Here is a 21,992-nt window from a genome sequence, read left to right as displayed (position 1 = left end):
ATGTATTGTCACATTTTCCTACATCACAACGAAATCGTCATTACAGTTGTATGTAATAATGAATCGAGGCCGTCCCTTTGCCTATCCTTCTATATGCGATTCAATAAAATAATGAAAATCAAAAGCAAATCCAGAGGTAGCAGCGAGTCAAGTTCGGGAGTAATTGAAGAAAGACACAACAGTGTCTGTTTTTAACTACACTGCGATGTCCGCAGTTAAATCGAGTTTGAAATTGGTGCGGTCGCACACATCGAATAGAAACCGCAGTTTTCGGTTTTAACCTAAAAACTGTTACGTACTCGTACACGATACAAGGATTGCGTCGAAGGGTTGCCTTTTACTACCCTCTAAGGGGGCTGTTTTTAAAACGTTAAGTTAAATAGGGTTAGCTGGGTTTTCTTGTAATGTTTATGTGTTTGTTTATATGAGTGTTATATACATATCATCATTTAATGATAAGTAAATTTTTGGATGGTTTGATGAGATGTGGCAATATATTAGTTTCCTACTGGTTGAACTTTGATGATACACAAATAGAACTTTTGTTTTAGGCTAATGCAATGCAAGCAATGCTAAGCCAACTTTGCATGGACTGCATGAACGATGAACGTTATATAAAATCTCATTTTTATCCCTGGAAATTTTGAGAATTTTTCTCTTTTGTGGTAAACCTCCACTCACTTTGTACTACGTAGGTAGGTACTTGAATTTGCAACAATCGTGAAAAAAATATATTTTACCTTTTTTTCAGCTCCACGTTGTAACGGGTAACCTTAGGGAATCTGGTGACGTAGTGCTAAGACACTACTTTCTCATTAAGACACTTTCGTTTCCCACCTTTAGCTTAATTCCTGAGATATTGCGTGTTGAGTGGCGAAACTTAATGCCTCATTACCAGAACGGGCAAATGAAAACATAAAATATTTTATTTTCTCGAGTGCAAAGCGAATCCACAACCCGTCGCATTTGCAGCCACACGCTAGGGCCTCTGCGCCACGACGCCAGGACCTCTAAACTTACATGTAATGACGGTAATCAAAAAGAACAAATCCATATGCATTTAAGTAAAACCCTTTTCCACCTGCAATTAACACGAGAATATTGTATTTTGTGAACTGGAAACCGAAAGCTGTTAAATACTTTAAGCCTAAAACAGTCGTAATGCCCGGATTATGGGAAGGGTTACACCCCACCGTCCTGTCGCTAACGTGTTGGCGGCTTTGCGTGCCTTAGCTCCCTTTGGGTTACTAGGTTTTTTTAGGTTTACTAGATTTTGAAACAAGGGATTTGTTAGTCTGTGATATACCTATATATGTGTGTTAGAGCGTGTGTAGAAATTGTGTGTTGAGACGTGGAAGTCAACTCCGCGTTTTGCCTCGTTTCCAGAGCGAGGAAATGAAATTTTTCATTTTCTCGAGTGGGAATGGAAAACCATAACCTGTCGTGTTAAGAGTCGCACGCTTGTGTCTCCTAGCCACGACTGGCCTCAAGAGTGAATGGTGTTCCCATAAAAATAAATTATTTACTATGTAACTTCAGTTATATTTGTTTATTACAAAATCTTTAAATATCAATCGATACAAAACAAAAGTAACTTTGATACTACACACAATTAAAACGGAGTGGTGACCGCAGCGAATACGAAACTAATAAAATAAACTTTGGTGCAAAAACCGCGACGGCGTAGGTAGGTAGGTATTAGGCACGCGTTCACGTCGTCACCGTCGCCGGTGTCAACAGACAAACACACGGTTGAACTTGTTATGTATGGATGAACGAACTTTTGTCATTAGTTTTCAACACTTGTCATATTTGATGGACCGAAAAATATATGTAGGTAGGTCGATACAAGTTGTATCGATCGATGGATCAAATGTGGCCCATCATAGACGGGAGAGGTTAATATATCTAGGTAACCCATAGGAATATTTAGTGATTGTTAATGTGGTTTTATATAATATGTCTACATAAAAGTTAATTTATCATTTAATAATTAATGTTTTTTTTTTTGGTTTCAGGTAAATATAAAAACTTGTGTAGTTCTTCAGTATTTGGTGAGATGTTACGAAAAATTAAAAAGATTTCTTATGTACAAGTATATTTGACATAAATCAAAAACTATATTTGATTAATGACAATTTTTACTTATTTGTGGTATAAAATGCTGTCAGATTTACCAAATCGGGGAGAAACTATAAATAATACTTCAGTATAATCCCCCCCCCCCCCATGGCGATCGAACCCACAACCATCTCACTCATGGCCAAACATATCTATTGCCAATATTATATGATTTATTTTTTCAAATGTGAATTTAAGCCATCCGTCCACACGATATGAATAAACCCTATCGCCGCTCCGTGACTCATAAATGTTTTATAGCGTGTCCTCGTGTCCGCCACAACGACTAAAATTGCGTCGCTTTTAGTAACTTGGAAAAGTTTTTCTAAATTATACTTTTCAAAGTTAGTTTCATTATTTTATTATATATGTGAAACTAATTTTATATAATAAACTAGGTTTCACAAGCGACTTTGTCCGCGTGGTCAAATAGAAATAACTAAGAGTTATGTAGGTATGGCAGGACACATTCTAGTAATTTTCTTCATAATATTAGTAGTCTATAGATACATATAATTAAATTGTAACTAATCGCTGTCTGTACATAGGAAATATATGAGAAAATCTGTTTTTACAAGAATACGAAAGAAATTATTTAATAATAGTTAATAAATAATAGTGTAATTGAAGGGGACGAAGCCGCGCGCGGATCGCTAGTGAATAATATTATAATGCTAGTAACACTAACCAAAAATAGTTACTTTGTTTCAACACTTTCCTCATAATCATTGAACAATGGTGTCAGATTTTATGTGAATATTGCAAAATTTTTGTACTTTTTCGACGCCCCTACTTATTACCCTGAAGGGTACTTATTTTTTACCTTACTTACTTAGTACCCCGCGATTTGATGACACAACAGTAAGGTAATAATTTGTTTAAATCTTTTAATTTTTTTTTTAAATATTATTTTGATATAACTTTTGTACCAGGTGTCGGTTTTTTTTTCCTATTTCAATCATATTAATGCAAAGATGATGAACATTGGAAATGTTCTTTTTTTTAATATAAAACACCATTTGATCCCGTAACAGCTTCAAATAAAATATAATTACGCCCCGAGGGAGGTTTTTACAGTGAATAAACATTATATTTGATTTAAATATCAAATGAAAGGACAAATGTTTGTCTTGAGTGAAGTTACAGGGAAAAATCGCTATTTGGATTTTCGTGTTGTTTTTTTTGTCATCAGCCGTCGTGGCGCAGAGCGACACTAACTGTAATTACAATACTTCTAGGTTCGATTCCTACTAGGGGAAAGTAAGGTAAAGCGCGGTATTGAGTTCCGCCATTCAACACGCAATGTTTCAAAAATTGGGTGAAGCGTGAGTACGAACAGACTAAGCTAGGTTCCCCCCGCCTACACTTCTATATGAGGGTCACAACGTGAAGCTAATAAAAAAATATTAACGCATTTTATAAATTGTAATTACATTTTGAATATACAAATTCATAATTAATATTAATTAATAAAATTAATATTATATACGTATACCTCTTTACTAATTAATTATGCTATAAAGTAGTACAGTAATAATTTTATTTCAAAGGGCGTATTTACATAATATAAAGTGAAATAATTATATACATATTATATAAGAAACTAAAATGAGGGCAAATATACTTTACAATTTAATAAAATATTGCTTTAAATCTTATAACGTCTTCTCTGCTATCTTACGACTTATTACTTTAGAATATTTGTCTACAACTAGCTTTTGGCTGCGGCTTCGCCCGTTCCTTTTCACTATTGTATTTTGGCAAAATTCCCTTGGCATATAGTGTCTATTTTATAAAGATAGTCGCTAGTCTATATAGATATATAAGACTTGGTGGTGGGTTGGGGAGTATGGGGAAAAAGAAAAGACGGGATTTTCCGTTTACGTCTTAAAGTTAACGGCGAAGACTAATTATATTTATAATACATATATTTCATTATGTAAATTTTGTATTCTGTCAAATACTCCTTTTATTAATATATATAAGTAATTAACGCAATTATTCACACACTACACAGATAATGTGCAAAATAAGATAATAAATATGCGACATCTTTAATATTGTGAGCTCGATTAGTTATAATTTCTGCCTTGCAAAGTTGGTGGTACACTGGGTTCAATGTTCGTATGTGCCATATAGTGATTTAAGATTATTTTTCATATTTTTAAAGTGTTATTTCATACTCGGGAAAGAAAAGTATTTTTTATAGTATATGTATAATTCACGTAGCGGGATATGAAACTTCACATTGGAAAAGGTCTAAGCTTAATTTTAGAATGTAATAATTAACTCCGATGCCGTATTTTTTAGTATAATTTATAATTTGGAGTCATTGTATGATTTTGTTACAAATTTATTGTTTTTATTTATTTAAGAAAGAAACATCCATTTTCGTCACCCCCCACACATTATCCTCAAAACTATTGAAAAATGAAGAATGTGTGAGTGTCTAAGCACTACATTTTCTCTATCCGTTTCACTAAATAATTTAGAGGTGTTATAGGTAAAAGGTAGCATTTCACTAAATAAAGAAATTTAAAAATAAATTCCTCAAACCATTGTGCCACAAGCCCATTCCGCCCCATCTCCCGCCATTAGTGTTTTGATGTCGTGAATTATTCAAATTCAGATCACCTCCCACCCCCTCCTTCACCCCCTCCTTTTATGGGGTAATGTTAATTTTATTTAGCGTCAACGCCTGTTTTGCACTTAGATGTTATTTTTGATCTTAGATCTCTCAGCTTATGTTAATATAATATGGGTGTGATGACTTGGAATATGTCGTTTATTATAGGTAGTATGTGTATGTTTTTTTTAACTTTCACACGCTGTATCCCGCACATAGCTGGGTAGGCAGATGGTAGCTGAGAACCTGATGTTGAGACACTCACGTATCCATCTAGATACTCCCGTTTCCTAATTTACGCCGAATTCTCGAGGTATTGCGTGTTGAGCGGCGGAACTCAACGCCACACATTGTGTCGTTATCAGAGAAGGATCCCCGGAGAAGGAATCCCTCGAGTGGGAATCGAACCCACAACCATCCAGGGTTCGCAATACCGAAATATTTATATTAAATTAGTATTTTCGGTACTGACTCCAGATTGATCTCGGTAGTTCAGTTTTTTCAATTCATATAGCAGGGTAATCTAGTGTTAAGACAAGCTGTTCTCCACGCACCGCTCTAACTTCGAGACATTGCGTATTAAGTAGCAGAACTTACGTAAACATGTCAGAGTTTCATATAGTTTCTTTTTGTGTTTTTTATTCCACTCAGGTCGTCGGTCCCCTGCCGTTATGTCACCTGTCAGTCTCCCCTCACAGAATAATTACAACAAATATGCAGCGAGAAGTCGTATTTTTAACTTAACTGTAATTGAATGATCCATACAAATTACTTGGGCTCATTCAATTTGAAAAAAGTACTGTCAATTATTTATTGAACTTAATGAAATGTAGTAATTGAATAGTTGATCCTTTTTATAAAGAGAAAAAAATATAAATGTTAAAAATACTGATTTACCACCCCCAAAGCTAAGAAAAACGTCAAACCAATCTTTAAAAGTTCCATCAAAAAGATTTGACCGTCGTTTCTCTTTCACAGTTTGATATATTGTCGACACGTTCCGCCATACTGTATGCCAGTAGGTACCAGGCTACCAGCCACTCCGCTATTGTGCTCCTATCAAAATGTTGCGAAGGTCATTCGTCTTGAATTATTATTAGAAAACACTTTGGTTTTGGAAAGGATGACTTATGAGAAACGGTAGGGGTCGCATGTTTGATTTCTGTAAAGAAAATTGTTTTAAAATTTGTATTTGGTGTCACTCTTTTAAAAAAGGCAGTCGTGATGCAGTCGCACTGAGTCTGGTTGTAGACGCGGTGGTTGGTGGTTTGATTCCATCAATCATCGTCAATTCGATGATTTTGAGAGAGAGAGAGAGAGATTCGATGATTGATTCGATAAAGCATGAAGGTGATATAAGAAAAAACATGGAGCTTAAATAAAAAAATTGACATAAAAAGAAGTAAAGTAAGGCTAGAGTCTAATTACGAACTCAATTACCTACGTTCCTTCAGAGAATATGACAAACGAAATTACATGATAAAAACAATACATAATTTCTTAGTCAATTTACCTCAATTCATATTTAGCTAATCAAACCCACGACCACTCGACGTCAACAAAACCGCAACATGTGGACGAAAACAATGAAAACAATTGAAGCGGAGAGTGGCCACATTCAGATATCCATTATATGTTTTTTGCGAAACAATGGTGGAAAAAAACGTTAAAAGGTTATAAAGCAATGTATTTGGGGCGTATAAATCCTTCCTTTCCTATTAAATCCTTTTTCCTCTGCATCCGGTTTATAATACATTCGGTTTGAAAACGAACAAGATTAGACTAAAAAAAATATCTACCCGTCGATTTCCACAATCGAAACGGAAGATGGCCAGGATGTCCGGCCAACGTGAGTGTGTCCGGTTTTTAAATTTTTATTGATATGATGTACTTAGATGAGAGTAAGTAAGGGGTAGAATAATCTCTTTTAACTTGTGCATAGATAATGCAGTAATATTTGGCGATTTTATTTTCCATTTTGTTTCTCCGTTTGTTTGATGATTTCTCCGTTCTGACGTTGCGTTGCGTGTCGATTGATTTCTGCCACTTAACAAGCGATCGTTGAAATTCAGGTGGAAAGTGGAAAAACATATTTCCTAACACTAGGTTCCCAAGGTACCCTGCTGTTTTCTGTAAAGTTATGCTTTTAGAAATAGGCCGTTGTTCTTCTGATGTGTTTTCGACAAATACCTCGGCTAAGCGACACTCATTCCGGTCAACCTTAAACGGTCGTTTCATAGCTTCCGTGCTTTAAAGGAATTCAATGATTGATCTGCGAGTTTGAAAATTTTGAAAATCTCTTTTGCCTACAGTCCAGCATTGTCAATAAACTATTCCGCGAATAGATTAAAAAGTGGTTTAAGTATAATTGGAATTATTGTTTTACATAATAAGTAGGTATATAATGTACCTACATAAGACTTTTTCGTTACTGAGTGACAGACGATGCACAGATAAAACTAGACTTAGAAAGTTCATACTTGGCATTTGGTAGGTTAGATAGAGGGTAGAGGGGCTAAGAGGGCTCGAAGTTCCTAGGAGATGTAAAACCGCGTTTTTCATTTTAGGTCTTAAAGACTACAATATTGTGAGCGACGACCACATCTTATAGTAAATAATTATTTTATGAAACTAAAACCATGTTTAAGTTGTCATCAGCCACCTTCCATTTTCATCAAAGACTTCGTTAAGACTAATCTAACGAACACAAATTCTTATAATTTTACTAATAGGCATCCCGGGATTTCGTCCTTCATGTCAATTATACTAAATCTATTTTTACCACAAATGAGAACTGAACTTACTACTACCTAGTAAAAGTGACCTTTGCACCACGAACCATTATGTACGATAACAATCAAGTATATGTGTTTCTATCATTAATCAACCTACCTTGGGGACTTAAAAATGTAGGGGAGTTTACTAACATATCCCATTTCCTACTAACAATAATGATATTTTTAAATTTGTTTTGTAAACATTTAATTTATATGGTTAATCCCGCATATAGCAGTGCAGGCAGTGGGAACCTAGTGTTAAGATTTTTTTTCTTCGAAATTCCAGACATTGTCAATTGTTAACTCAATACCACATCTTGTCTGACATGAGGCGGGACATGAAAATAATTTATTCGCTAGACACGGCGCAAAACGCAGCGTTGAGTTACGTCATTCAACATTCGTCTACAATTGTTATAGTGAAATTGTAATTATAAATACTTTAGTTACTCTCTTATCAACCACAGCTTGCCAACAAATAACATTTTACTTTTAATAAAATTTACCTATTGTTATTCCAGAATTGAACCCCCGGCCCACCGCCGCGCCGCCGCGTCGAAAGTCATCAATTACGCAATACGATGACTTAATTTGTCCGTTATGACTGTGCAGTTTCTGATTTATTTCGTTTAGTAGTTAGTAACTTGGGTTCCGTGTAATTATATGTTTTTATGGTAATTAAATTTTAATAATCAAAAAGCAGCTTCACGCTATATCCTGCATACAGAAGGGTGGGCAAAGGGAACCTAGTGTTGAATCACTCCGTTCCCCACTCACTCTCCAATTTTCTCTACATTGCGAGGTGAGTGGCGTAGCTCAATGCTGCACTTTGCCTGGTTACCAGCACGCATAATTCATTCTTCCGAATGGGAATCAAATCCACAACCGTCGCGCTTACGGTCAGACTTCCATCTGTGCCACGATGGCGATTTGAAGCAATTTCGTATCGATAGTTGTTTGTCACGTCACACCGCAATGAATAAGCAATTGCTAACAATATCCACTTAGTGACATATGTTGGGGTGATTTTGTATCCCCATTTCACGCATCTACAAGTCATTGGTGTCCCGCGGCGGTACAGCGTTTGATTGTAAACGCGACGGCTGTGGGTTCGGTTCTCACTTGGAGAAATTATGTAATTACGTTTGTTCACTCTGGTTTCAAGAAGGAGATCTTGAGTTGTTTGTACTAGTTCTATAAAAATGGTTGCTGCATGGGGAACGATATGCCTTAATACTAGGTTCCCCTGCTTATCCAGTTAAAAAAAATGGAAAATAATATATTTCATTTATATTTCAAAATTAAATTGTCAGCTTGACATGGGTTTTTTATTTTAACAAAATGTTTATCCCGCATCACTGGGTAAGTAGTCGTAACCTAGTGTTAAAACACTCTTCTCCACTTTCCGATTGATATCTCAATATAAGCATTTTCCTAATTTAAGATCGAACCCACAAGCGTCGCTTGTACCACTTGCTTGTATCCACTGCCCCACAACACAACCAATCACGCATCAGCTTCGGTTCTTGCGTCACAAAGGTTTTAAGTCGTTGTAATTAAAACGCTTCGTGATGCACGTCAAAGGTATATTGCTGTTTAACTCGAAAATCCACGTTTTTGATAAATATCCGCTTTGGTGGTGAAGAGAGCCAACTTGCATATTACAATGTGTTTCGAGATAATCTTTATCTATATCGCCATATATAATAAAATGATAGAAAAGTCAATTCTGCGCATGAAAAATATAGAAAAAATTAAAATAAGATTAACTTGTTGGCTGTTAACATATCGGTTAGGTATAGGTAGATGTCGAAAAAATCATTCGGTAGAATTTTTGTATGTCTGTTCGTTTGTTCGCAAATCATGATTTAAATTTTCGTCTGTTTGTCTGTTCACTAGTGCATCCTAATCTCAGAACCGGAATGAACTGGTTCAAATGCACTTTTAACTATTGTATTATGGCAAAGTTATCTTTAAAGTTTTATTTAAATTGGTTCATAAATACATTTATAAAACTCTTCCGCTAATGAATGACTGGAAAACAACGCACAACTTGGCTAAGAAAATTAAAATTTGCCATGATAATAAGAATAAGAAATATTTCATTGCTCCGACTGGAAATCGAATCCACAACTGTCGCGTTTACGGTCACTTTTTAATTTTTACGTTTTACCACCGGGCCACGAGAGCCATTTTAAAACCATTTTAATGTTTAACAAAGTAAAGTATCTAAATATAAGTGGAAGTTATAACTCATGTAACCGTTTCACGCGTCAGTTGACGCTCAAACATCGTGTATGACAGGATGCATAGCCATAAAGCGAACTAACAGAAGACTAACAGTAACAGATAATTGCGGAAGTCTGTCCGTCTGTCCGTCTGTCACACTTTAACGCTCCACCGCCTGTACCGATACTGATGGTGTTTTAGAAGTAACTAACTTGGTAAAGATATTATTTTCACTATCTAAGATAATTTGATCAATTGATGTCAAATGTAAATTTATCTGATAGAAAATCAAATAGAATTGAATATATCTTGTTCACATTAATAATTTAGTAATGTTGATGATCGTTTCATAATAATAACTAATTATAAGAACAAGCAAGCATTTTGGACCAATATTTTCATATCTCTGGTATGGTAAGAACATTCTTTACTTATAGCATACGAGTACAACACTGTGTAATTTAAATATTTCAGCCTAGTCGTTTTAATGATTCAGAGTTGCATATTATTACAGAAAACGAGGCTTTCCCTTATCATAAACAGTTTTTTGGTCCATCGAGCGTTCCCTATAGAACTTAATTGATTTGATTATTCCACAATTAATCGAACCTAAGACCATTCCTAAAATATGTAACAAATGTCGCCATATGACGCGAATCCGTCAGTCCCCCTCATTACACCAGATATGGCCAGTCATTCCCCTGATTGAGATAGCGCACGCTACCGTCCAGATTGAATTTTTTTCGCCCAATTACCGATTATAAGCTTATTATCCGCGGCTTATTCGAGTTATAATTTAATTATTTTTTATTGGAATTGCGAATATTTTACAAGGAACTATCAAGGCAGTCGTGGTGCAGAAGCATAGCATCTGAATTTGTTGTACGACGGTTGTGGATTCGTTTTCCACTTTCTTTACACGGACAAAGATACTAGGTTTCCTCTGCCTACCCTACTATATCTCGTTCTCTTCGTTCTTTTTTAAAATAAAATACATATATTTTCCGCTTTTTAATTTCACAATTGATTTAATTCATCATTTGTGCCTACAAACCAGCAAAAAATATTAAACGTTATTCACGATGAAATTAAATTTCAGAATTTGACTTAAGATTTAACTGTTTGTTTACGTGAATTTAGTGTGTTCCAAACAAATATTTACAACATTAGGAAGCATAGTGACTTAACACTAAAACTCTCTTTTTCTGAGCATACATTACATAATCATAGATCAATAGTTCCAATACAATAAAAAAAATGTAAGTATGTACTTATACAGCATGTTTTATATCCCCCAACATCGGAGTTAGTTTAAAGTATATTGTAATGGAACAGTAACACGCTGTAGCAATGTGTGACAGATGTTGACCAATATTGCTTTGTCACTGGGTATTGTTTTCTGTATTTTTCTCTTTATTTCGTTCCTATTATTTTGTATATCTACGGAGTAAGAATTAATTGTTTAGTAAAGAAATGTGAAGCCGGAGTGGTGGGTTGCAGCTTTTCACTGTAACTTACGTCTATTTTTGTCATTTGTAACATTTTTTAGTGTTATTCCATACTTAGGTAACAGAAATGTAAGAAAAACTTATTAAAATTTGAACTCGTGCCTTTCAGAAACCGTCTAAGACCTTTGCGCCGATAAACCATATGTTTTTAATCCCGCTTAATTTATTTTTAATTAGTTTTTTTAAGTATTGTTCCATCCCTCCAGAGAACCCTAAAAGTGTTATTTCATTTTATATAGTTTTTTAATATTAAAAACTCTCTCGTTCAAAAGCCAACATCGTAAAAGTAGTCGAGTATAAAAACACTCGCGTCGTTCTATGAAGTGTAACTTATTTCTAGATCTAGGGAGACTGGCGTAGGTCACGTCGCGAGTCGTAAATAAATGTATGGCTTGCTTTTGAAAATGTCGCTGGTAATGAGATTATTTATTACTTTTTTTTGTGTATTTTAGTTTAAATAGGTAGTTCAGTGTGTGCTGTAAGCGCAACAACACAAAAGTTTGTAGCTTGGACAACAAACAAAAGGCGCAGGTTCAAATCCCGCTACTTTAATTTTTTGTATGTTTGTAAATGTAATTTAATCTTCGGTACAAAATATCGTCTACATTTCATAGAATCCATCCAGCCATTTCTATCTGTCTGTCACAAGTCTACGGTATTTGCCCGGCTTTACCTGTCGTCTAGCCGCCTAAGCCGGCCGGGGACTTTACGACGATCCGATCCGACGATGAATTAATGTGAAAGGTTTGGATAGATAGCAAACTTTGAGTTGTGTTTGTTGTAATACGAGTATATGTGTAGAGATGGAGGGAAGCTAGTGTTAAAATACTCTGTTCCTCAGTATCTGCTGAATTTTCTGAGAATTTTCTGGAGACATTCTGTGGGGAAGTCTAGAAGTGGAATAAAACGCTGCGCTTTTCCTTAAAGAAATCAATATTATAGGTCTGGGATAGACAAACTATTGGACTTTAACACAGTAGGTTTTCAGCTTCTTTAAAAAAATCTGATAATTCTTAAAACTTGCTTAAAAATGCCTAAGAATAAAAGAATAAGGTCTATGTGCTGGCGATTATATCACATACCATCAGGTGACGAGTACCCTCATTAACTTGCCTTTTCCATATAAAAAAACTTTTGGTCCGCCACACAATTTGTCCGAAATTGGTCCAAAAACAAGAAATTAATGTTGTGACACTAGGTTCTCCCTGCCACTTTTCTATATAGGAGATACAGGATCAAGCTAAAAAAAAAAACAAAACATTATTTCTTTTGATAAGAACCCACTATCAATCTATCCCACCACTATTCCACTATATCCACAAATATCGATGAACATCATATCGTGCACTACATATTATTTCTGCTCGCATACTCCCCTACGCCCCTTATCGTGGAGCGTGAATTGCGAAGAATTTACGCTGTGCTAACCATATTTCTAAGTTGAGACTCTCCTTTTTCTAAGTGTTTGCTTATTTTATAATGTTATATGCCTGCCAATGATAGTTTCTGCGAGAGAGTTGCGAGTTCGATTTCTGTAGTTTCACGCTGTATCCCGCTTATAGCGAGGTGGGCAGAAAGAATGTTCTATCAAGACTCTCCGTTCTACACGTGTCGCTCCAATTTGAAACATTGCGTGTCGAGTTACAGAGCTCAACGCTGCGCTATTAAATTAAATGAAAGTAATTTATAGCTCAAGTAAGGATCGAACCCACAACCAATGAGTTTACAGACATCCACTGCGACTTTATGGGTTCATTCATTCCCTTTACTGTAATATATCAAAGAAACTAGGTTAAGCATTAAGAGTTCTGGATTTTTTCTAATGTTCATGTTATGTATGCATACTTTTTTATTATTTCTGATGAAAGTCAGTATGATGCTTAATCGAGAGTAAACCGACTTGGAAAAAAATATTTACTCATTTTCACAGTAGGTACATGTGAGTAGCGATGTGGGAAATCGTCTAATTGTAAACGCGATGGCTTTGGGTTCGATTAGGTACAAGCAGATTAAGGAATGCATTTTGCGTGGCGTTGAATTTCGTCACTCAATATGCAATGTTTCAAAAAAGTTATGAATGTGCTTCACGCTCTATCCCGCATAGTATGACCGAATCCGCCGAATTGTGTTATGATGGTGGTGGGACTTAATGCCGAGCTTTCCCTTGGTACCAAAACGAGGAAATGAAAATACTAAACAACATTCTTTCCCCCGAGTGGTAATCGAACCCACAATCGTCGCGTATACCACTCAGATGCTTCTGCCATTGCGCCACTGCGCCCGCAATATCTTTGCTTTGCTAATTATTTCAATCAGGCAAACTCCTTGCTTGTCTAATAATTATAACTGGACAGTATATGATGAGGCTTTGCCAGAAAATCCGTGAAAGAATCGCTCAGGCACGTAGAAAATGATTGATACTGTAGAGAAGACACAAGGGGAAGATGTTTATCTTATTTCGGCAGTGGTTTTCTTTGCGTGATTTTTTATTTTTTGTATTTTGTTTTTTTTTTTTTTCAAGTTATAAGGTAGAGATGATGTATGTATGTGCAAGAAAAATATTTGAGTTTTATCTGTTGCGGCGTTTATCTCCGCTTTTCCTTTTTTCTATGTTTTATTTATGTTTCGTGCTATGTGGAGAAATTCACTGAAATATTTTTTTATACGTATTACGTTTTAGTATTAATACTTTAATAGACGGTTACCGTGATGTAATATAGTCTATAGTCCTCCTCCATATGTGATGTATCAAAAAATTATTTTTTTGATTCAAACCAGTAGTTCCTTAGATTAACGCGTCAAATCCAAGAAACTCGTCAACTTTATAATATTAGTACAGATAGCCTGAAGCTATAATCGAACCCGCTTAATCCCAACAATGACAATGCCACGTAATCTCCAGTAGATTAAGGCCGAGAGCCGACGCTGAAGTTGTATAACACAATTATAAGTTCATTACTTTATATTTGATTAGAATCGCATTTGCCAGTCGCGCCCCGGCCTTAGTCTTACTAAATCTTGTGCAATGAGGTGGTAATATGTCAAGTATTAAATATTTTTTTCAGCTTCTCACTGTATCCCGCATATAGCAAGGTAAGCAGAGGGAACCTATATTATCGTATCGTTATCGTTAAGACACTCCTTCTCCTATTTTCCGACCGATTTTCGAGACATTGTTGAGTCACTAAGTCTGAAAGGAAGCTCAGCCGTAGCGTCTGGCTGTAAACTTAACGATTGTAAATTCAATTCCCATCTGGGGAATTAAGTATTTTAATTTCCTCGCTGGATACCTAGATAAACCGCGGCGTTGAGTTCCACTGCCCAACTCGCTATGTTTCTAAATACCCTGATGTGATCGAAACGACACGACGTATTTCCAAAAATCTGTAATACTAAATATACGCGATCGATCCGGTTGAAGAGTTTAATTTCAAATGTTTAATAATAATCGCGAAAATCAAAGATCTTATTATATCTAGATATAGATAACGACTGAAAAATCTAGGTTATAATATAAAAAAAACCGCGCTGTGGCAGAGAAAAAGCATGATAGATTACAACGAGCGAGTGATAAATGAAGCTCTTACAGCGTAAGACTGTAACAGGGCTATGTTCACTATCTTTTGTGTTTCGGAAAACAATATTTGTAAGGATTCCCGCTTTAAAATATGTGTGTGATATACATACATACATACATACAAGGCCTTTGATTACTTTGATCTTATCCTCTCTATAAGGACAACTGTGACAGATATTTTAAAATTGCTAAAATTTTCTTGGTTTTTTTTTTTGGGAAAAACAGAGGAAAATTTATCTGTTGTTATACTTTCTCTCGAAATGAAGATGTCATACTTGTTCAGACATCATGAAGCCGTAAATGAAGTAACAACGAGATGAAGTGCTGCGTTGAGTTCTGCAATTTAATACGCAATGTCTCGAAAATTATTTGGAAAATGGATAACGAAGTGTCTTAACTAAATTCCTTCTACCTAACTTAACTTCACGCTTTGACTCACTAACTTAACTTCATCACTCATTCGTTCGATGTGCCCAAACCAGCTGAGCACGTTGTTCTTCCTTCCTTCCTTCTACCTACCCTGCTATATGCAGGATATAGCATGAAGCTAAGAATAATAATAGAACGCCCACATCCAACAAATACATTTCTCATTATTTCTAAGTCGGATAATAACATGTTAAGATGCAAATTAAAAATAAAAAAAACAATATAATAACATTGTTTACGTAAACACGGAAAATTGTTACTCTCGTCCATAATTTGCTATGGACTTAATCTGTGAGAGTGTAATTTCAGATTGTTCATAATAATAATTATAATGTGGGATATTATTATTGCTTGTTTTTCTTAGGCTTTATATAAGTAACTAGTGGACGCGCGCAGCTTCGCCTGCTTATTTGCACCTTTAGAGGTGAATTCTAAAAACCATGAAACATGTGTTCAATGAAATATTTTTAAGAGTCTAAATTCCAAATTTTATAAAAATCGGTGGAGATTTAAAGATTTTTCCATACAAACTTTCAACTCCTTATTAGCACCCTTAGGGGGTAAATTCTAAAAAACAGTGAAACACGTGTTCAATTAAATATTTTTAAAAGTCTGAATTTACAATTTTATAAAAATCAGTGTCGATTTAAAAAAAAATCCACACAAACCTTTAACCCCTACTTCACCCCTTTAGGGTTAAAATTTTTCAAAATCCCTTCTTAGTGGATGTTCAGATTACGAAAGTAAACATCTGTCCAAATTTCACGTTTCTACGCACAGCGGTTACGGCTGTGCGTGCGTCTTACCTCAGTCAGTGAGGACAAGTCCTTTTATATATATAGATAAGGCACTAAATCTCTACTAAAGACTACTAATTATAGACTACTAATTTACTTCTTAAAGTGAACCCGTTGCCTTCGCTATATCTATAATGTGAATGTTATTTTATAGTAGTAATTAAAACACACTGAGTTTCTCGTTAAAGAAACGACATTTAATGTCTATTACTTCTAACAAATTTTTATGTTACACGTGTTCAGCAAAATTAATTAAAAAGATCTATGTTGACAGTTTTGTATAGCTTAACTATTTGTACAGATTATCTTTTTCAAACCATAGACGTAGTTACGTCTATGGCCAGGAATTAAAAATTAAAGAGAATTACATGTAATTGTCTTTACATCTCCCTCCCAAAGTAGGTTCCTCAAGCAGAGGCATTGGAGTAATTTTTGAAATGTGGAAAAAATTTGATTCAGATTTTTTATGACCAGTATTTATCTTGAAAATTGAGTTTGATATTTTTTCCATGATTTGATAGGGACCGCTTCGCAATTCATCAAGTTTCCTTCTATTTAATTTATTTCCATTGTCCACAAAAACAATGTCACCAACTTTTAAATCTATATGTTTTCTATTTTTATCATAAATCACTTTGTTATAATTATGAGACTTGATTGTATTTTCCAGAGCTTTTTCTCTATCTTTAGTAAGATCATATTCTGTCTTTTTTAGTTTAAGTTCATTTGGCAAAATAGTGACATCTGTGCCATTTAACAAATATTTTGGAGGAAATCCTGTGACAGAGTGTATAGTTTCATTATAGTTTCTAACACAATGATGTGCTATAGTTGTCCATGCTATTTTTGTATTATTTTCGTTAATCTTGCATCTGATTCTATTAACTAACGTTTGATTCAGTCTTTCATTTAAGCCATTTGAGAAGGGCGAGTTCACAGCTGTAAAAATTATGGGAATATTTTTGTCATCTAAAAATTTTTTAAATTCTTTTGAATTGATTCCGGGGTATTGATCTGAAAGAATTACGCCAATGTGGTCAGGTTCTGCACAGCTTTTTACTAGTCTAATGAAATCATTTGCATTTTGAGTACTTGATGTTAAAATATATGCATATCTTGTAAAATGATCTGATAGTAGATGTAAGTATTTCTTTGTGGACCTAGAACCCCCAAAGCCACCATACATACATAGTATCAATAGAACATATCTCAAAGGGTTTTGTGGCAGGACCTAAGTGAGACATCAAACCATATTTATTTAGTCCTCTTGATTTGTTCTTTATACACATTATACAAGTTTCACATATCCTTTTTATGTTTTTGGTCATGTTTTTTGATGTACATAGTGAACTGATCATTTTGTGCATTTGATTGATTCCTATATGACCTAGGTTTGTATGTACATTTTTCATCAATTCTATACTAAATTTCTCTGATATAATATTTTTTTCCTTTTTTTTTACTTTTTTATAATAAACATTGTTTTTAGTAATTAACTTATTTTTCCTACACTGTATTTCTTTATTATTTACCTGATCATTTAAGATATCTTCTATTTTTATTATGTTGACTATTTTTAATTGTTCATCCTTATTTTCATTTGGTTCCAGGACTGGGTTCCTGCTTAAGCAATCAGCTTCGAGGTTGTATTTTCCTGGAGCATATTTAACCTGAAAATCATATTGGGATAGATAAAATGTCAGATCCCCTAATTCTTCGTCCGTTCTCGACTTAATATTCATATTTTCTAATGGTTTATGGTCTGAGAATACAATAAATTTCCTACCTATCAAAAGATGCTGCCAATATTTTACGCATTCTTTAATTGCTAGACATTCCAGATATATAGCTTTCTTTCTTTTTTGAACATCATTCAATTTTTTCGAGAAATATGCCACTGGTTTCACAAGATTGTCTTCTTGAGGCTGCTTTAGAACTGCACCCACTCCTAGTATACTGGCATCAGTGTATATGTAAATAGGTAAATTTGGATTAAAAATAGTTAATATAGGTTGAGAGCACAATATTTGTTTCATTTCATTAAATGCTTCTTCACAGTTTTTTGTCCAATTAAAGGATTGCCCTTTTCTTAACAAGTTATGTAATGGTTCCAGTTTAACCGCTATATTAGGGACATACTTATGATAAAAGTTTATTTTCCCCAAAAACTGTCTAACGTTTTTTGGGGTTTTTGGAGTAGGGAAGTTTTTTATTGATATTAAGTTGTCTTTCAAAGGCCTTACTGAATTGTTCTATATAATGTGGCCCAGATATTTAACTGAATCAGCTGCAAATGTACACTTGGAAAATTTTAATCTTAACCCTTCAATTTTTATTGCTTCAAATAACTGTTTTAAGTGTCTAATATGAATAATCTAATATGAAAGGATTTTGAAAACAGTAAAATATCATCAATATAGCATACTGTGAACTCACCAAGCTTATGTTTCCGGATTATGTTACACATTATTCTCTGGAATATTGCCGGAGATGTTTTTAGACCAAATGGCAAACAAGTCCATTGGTAATGACCTTCTTGTGTGACGAATGCTGTTTTATGCCTATCTGAAACACGAAGAGGAATTGACCAAAATGCAGAGTTTAGATCCAGTGTAGAAAAAAAAATACAATCTCTTGTTTTAACTAATAGGTCCTCAATAAGTGGGAATGGCTGTGATTGTGGAACTACAATTTTATTTAAATCTCGAAAATCTATGCATAACCTTGATTTTTTATTTTCCTCTTTCTTATAAGCCAGTGTAACTGGGGCAGCAAACGGACTATATGATTCTTCTATCATATTTTTTTCCAATAACTTTGTAATCTGATTTTCTATCTCTTTCTTATCTTCAATTGTACAACGATATGGCCTTCTACTACAATATTTGTCTATTAATAGATCAATATGTGCTTCATACTCCGTTACTTTTCCAATGTCATACTTATCCTTTGCAAACACAGATTTATGGTTCAATATTAAATCATTTATCATTGCCTGTTTTTGGAAATCGAGATGGTTAATAAAAATTTTGAAGTTCTCTTCACAGAAATTTTCATTGAAATTTATTGAATTATCCAATTTAATTTCATTTGGAATTGTAGTATATGATTCCTTAGAATCTACTTCTCTTCCCTGTAAAGGGATTTTCTGATAAACTTCCAAGTTTTCATTTTGAATTAAAGAAAATTCTTTTATACAATCCAGCCCAATTAAAAAATTGTAATCAAAATTATTACTATCTATTACAAAAACATCCATTTCTTTTTCAATATCAAAAATAGTTATATTAAGTTTTATTATACCATTTGCTTTTTTAACACCATTAATTGTTTTCAAATCAGTATTGTTCGAATAATTCAAACCTTTATTTTTTATCTTCAGTAGCTTTGAATTTATCAATGATACATTAGATCCGGAATCATAGATTCCCAATACTTCAATTTTTTTATTCAATAATAATTTTACTTTAATTAATGGTGGCAATATTAGTTTTTTTGGTCCTCACATTTAAGTTCACATTCCAATTCCGAATTATTAATAACCCTTATTTGTTTTTTTTCTTTCTCACAATTTATTTTTGAACTAAACCAACATGAACTTTCCGGATGGTAACGTTCTCCTTTGTTTAACTTTTCACAAATACTACATTTTTCTTTTAATGTTTTTCTATCATTAGAATACTCCTTTTTTTTATATATTTCTTTCTAATAAGTAAATGCTCTAATTTGCCTAGTTCATTAAATAAGTCTTTTGTGTATATAATTTCTTCCTTATTGATTCTATCTGTTACAAAATCTGGTAAGCCCGCAGCAATTATATCTATTAAAGTCCCTTCGTCAATCGTTTTTCTTACTTGTAGTATAAGATTTTCTTTTTTAATAGCATACTCTAATAAAGATCCAGTTTGATATTTGAAAGATAAGGCATATTTGCTAGCAGACCAACCCCTATTGCCATAGGTTTGCAAAAAATGTGATTTCCATTCTGACCACTCTGATTGTAAGCTCAGTTTTATCATCATAGAAGAATACCAGTCCATACTTGATTTTTGTAAAAATAGCCGGAGGATTTCAATTTTTTCTTCATTTTTAATCACTTCAAACCTGGAACATTCTTTTTCAAACACCTCTAACCAATAATGTGCACTCATATTTTTTTCATCAAATTTTTCAATAACAAATCTACCTGCTAAATTTTTTATACTATGATCTTCTGTTTTTTGATGCTTATTAACTAACTGTTCTAAAATTTTGGCCATGGGATCTTCAGTATCGTTTTTAATGACAGTTTTCCATTGCTCCTCGGGCATTTCTTCTAAAAATTGGTCTTGAAAAATCATATTTCCTTCTTCATCCACATATGTTTTTAATATATCCTCTGACATTTTAATCCATATGCTTCTAGATTGATGCCTTTTTTTCAAAGTATTTTTCACAGTAACAAAAGCTTTAGAGCTTTGTATATGTTTGTGGATAGACGCTGCTTGATATTCTTCAGGTATAACAAATATTTTTGAGTCTTGTGTCGTAATTGAGGTTATGGCAATGAAATTTGATTTGCCATCCATTATAGGTTTACTTTGGAATGTAAATTTTAACTTATCCATCTTTCTTAAACAAAAATGTCGTTTTATAATGTGAATGTTATTTTATAGTAGTAATTAAAACACACTGAGTTTCTCGTTAAAGAAACGACATTTAATGTCTATTACTTCTAACAAATTTTTATGTTACACGTGTTCAGCAAAATTAATTAAAAAGATCTATGTTGACAGTTTTGTATAGCTTAACTATTTGTACAGATTATCTTTTTCAAACCATAGACGTAGTTACGTCTATGGCCAGGAATTAAAAATTAAAGAGAATTACATGTAATTGTCTTTACATATCCAATACTTTTTATTTTTTTTTTCCTTTATTGTAAAACTCCATTATTCTATTTTTCTTTTCCAAGTAAAGATGTATCAGGTATTATACCTACAAGAGAAGTGTAGGTGGACGTTCGACGGAGATTGAAATTAATATCACCCACTCGAGCAGCTTTTGTAAGCTTATTTGAGGAATTTGTACTGAAAAATATATTTTATAACAATATAAAACTATAAAGCCGTCACGAGGCAGTGGCGCATCGTGTGACGGTAAACGTGGAGGTTGTGAGTTCGATTCCCATTCAGGAACATAAATTCCTCGCTCTGGTAACGAGTCCAAATAAACCTGGCGGGTTGGAAGTCAGCTCAGAATAATTTTATTGATTTCCTTGGTTCTTGCTGGTTTTAGTGCGTAAAAAACTCACATAATGTAAGTTCTTAAGTTTAAAACCCCTAAAGGACACTAGACACAAGATACAAACATCAATTATATCCACATAGCATTGTATATTTGTAACATTACGTGCTGGCTGGCGGATCTTAACGCCGTTTCATGTTCAAATAGGCCGTTTCAATGAGATTTTGTTTGAAAATAAATATTTTTTGACTTTTACAATTAGTTTTTAGTTCAGTTTGGTTTCCTGTTCAAATTCTGACCTTCTTTCCACTCTCAAATGTATTGATTTAATACCTAATATAACACCCTGTATACACAAAAGTTTAATATACACACGCCCTAAAAGACAGTAAAAGAACAATTATATGAGTAGGTACGTCCAGAAAATTTATATCACCAGTTACACAACAATTGTCACGAAAGGGCAATTTCGCAACATCCGTGCCCCCACCGCGGTGGTTATGGGTTCGAATCACGCGACGCGTTTTGTCGCTATACTAAATTACCTTTGAATATACTAGCGTATGCCCTTTTAAAGTTTCATTACGGGTATTGTATTCTTGTTTATATTTATATTGTTCACGTATTGGGCGGAGAGAAATAAAATTGAGAGAAATACAATTTCAGATATGTTGCGGTTTCCATGGTCAGACTTTAACTATT

General features: G+C 34.0%; 1 protein-coding gene and 1 pseudogene across 3 annotated transcripts in view; one reads left to right on the top strand and one right to left on the bottom strand.

Moving 5' to 3' along the window:
- LOC146528109 (uncharacterized) overlaps nucleotides 1-21,992 on the top strand; it is a 154,383-nt gene that overhangs the window by 75,689 nt on the left and 56,702 nt on the right. The window lies entirely within an intron of this gene.
- On the bottom strand, nucleotides 16,240-20,944 carry LOC146528110 (uncharacterized; annotated as a pseudogene). Its single transcript, XR_014879182.1, has 4 exons — nucleotides 18,501-20,944; nucleotides 17,851-18,020; nucleotides 17,597-17,734; nucleotides 16,240-17,078 (listed from the first exon to the last, which is right to left on the bottom strand). The product of XR_014879182.1 is annotated as an uncharacterized LOC146528110 (transcript).

Source organism: Heliconius melpomene, chromosome 20 (genome assembly GCF_056956725.1).
Source record: "Heliconius melpomene rosina isolate 202511_hmr_F chromosome 20, ASM5695672v1, whole genome shotgun sequence".
Taxonomy (NCBI): Eukaryota; Metazoa; Arthropoda; class Insecta; order Lepidoptera; family Nymphalidae; genus Heliconius; species Heliconius melpomene.
The sequence above is the reverse complement of the archived record's forward strand: the minus strand, read 5'-3'. Positions and strand labels throughout refer to the sequence as shown.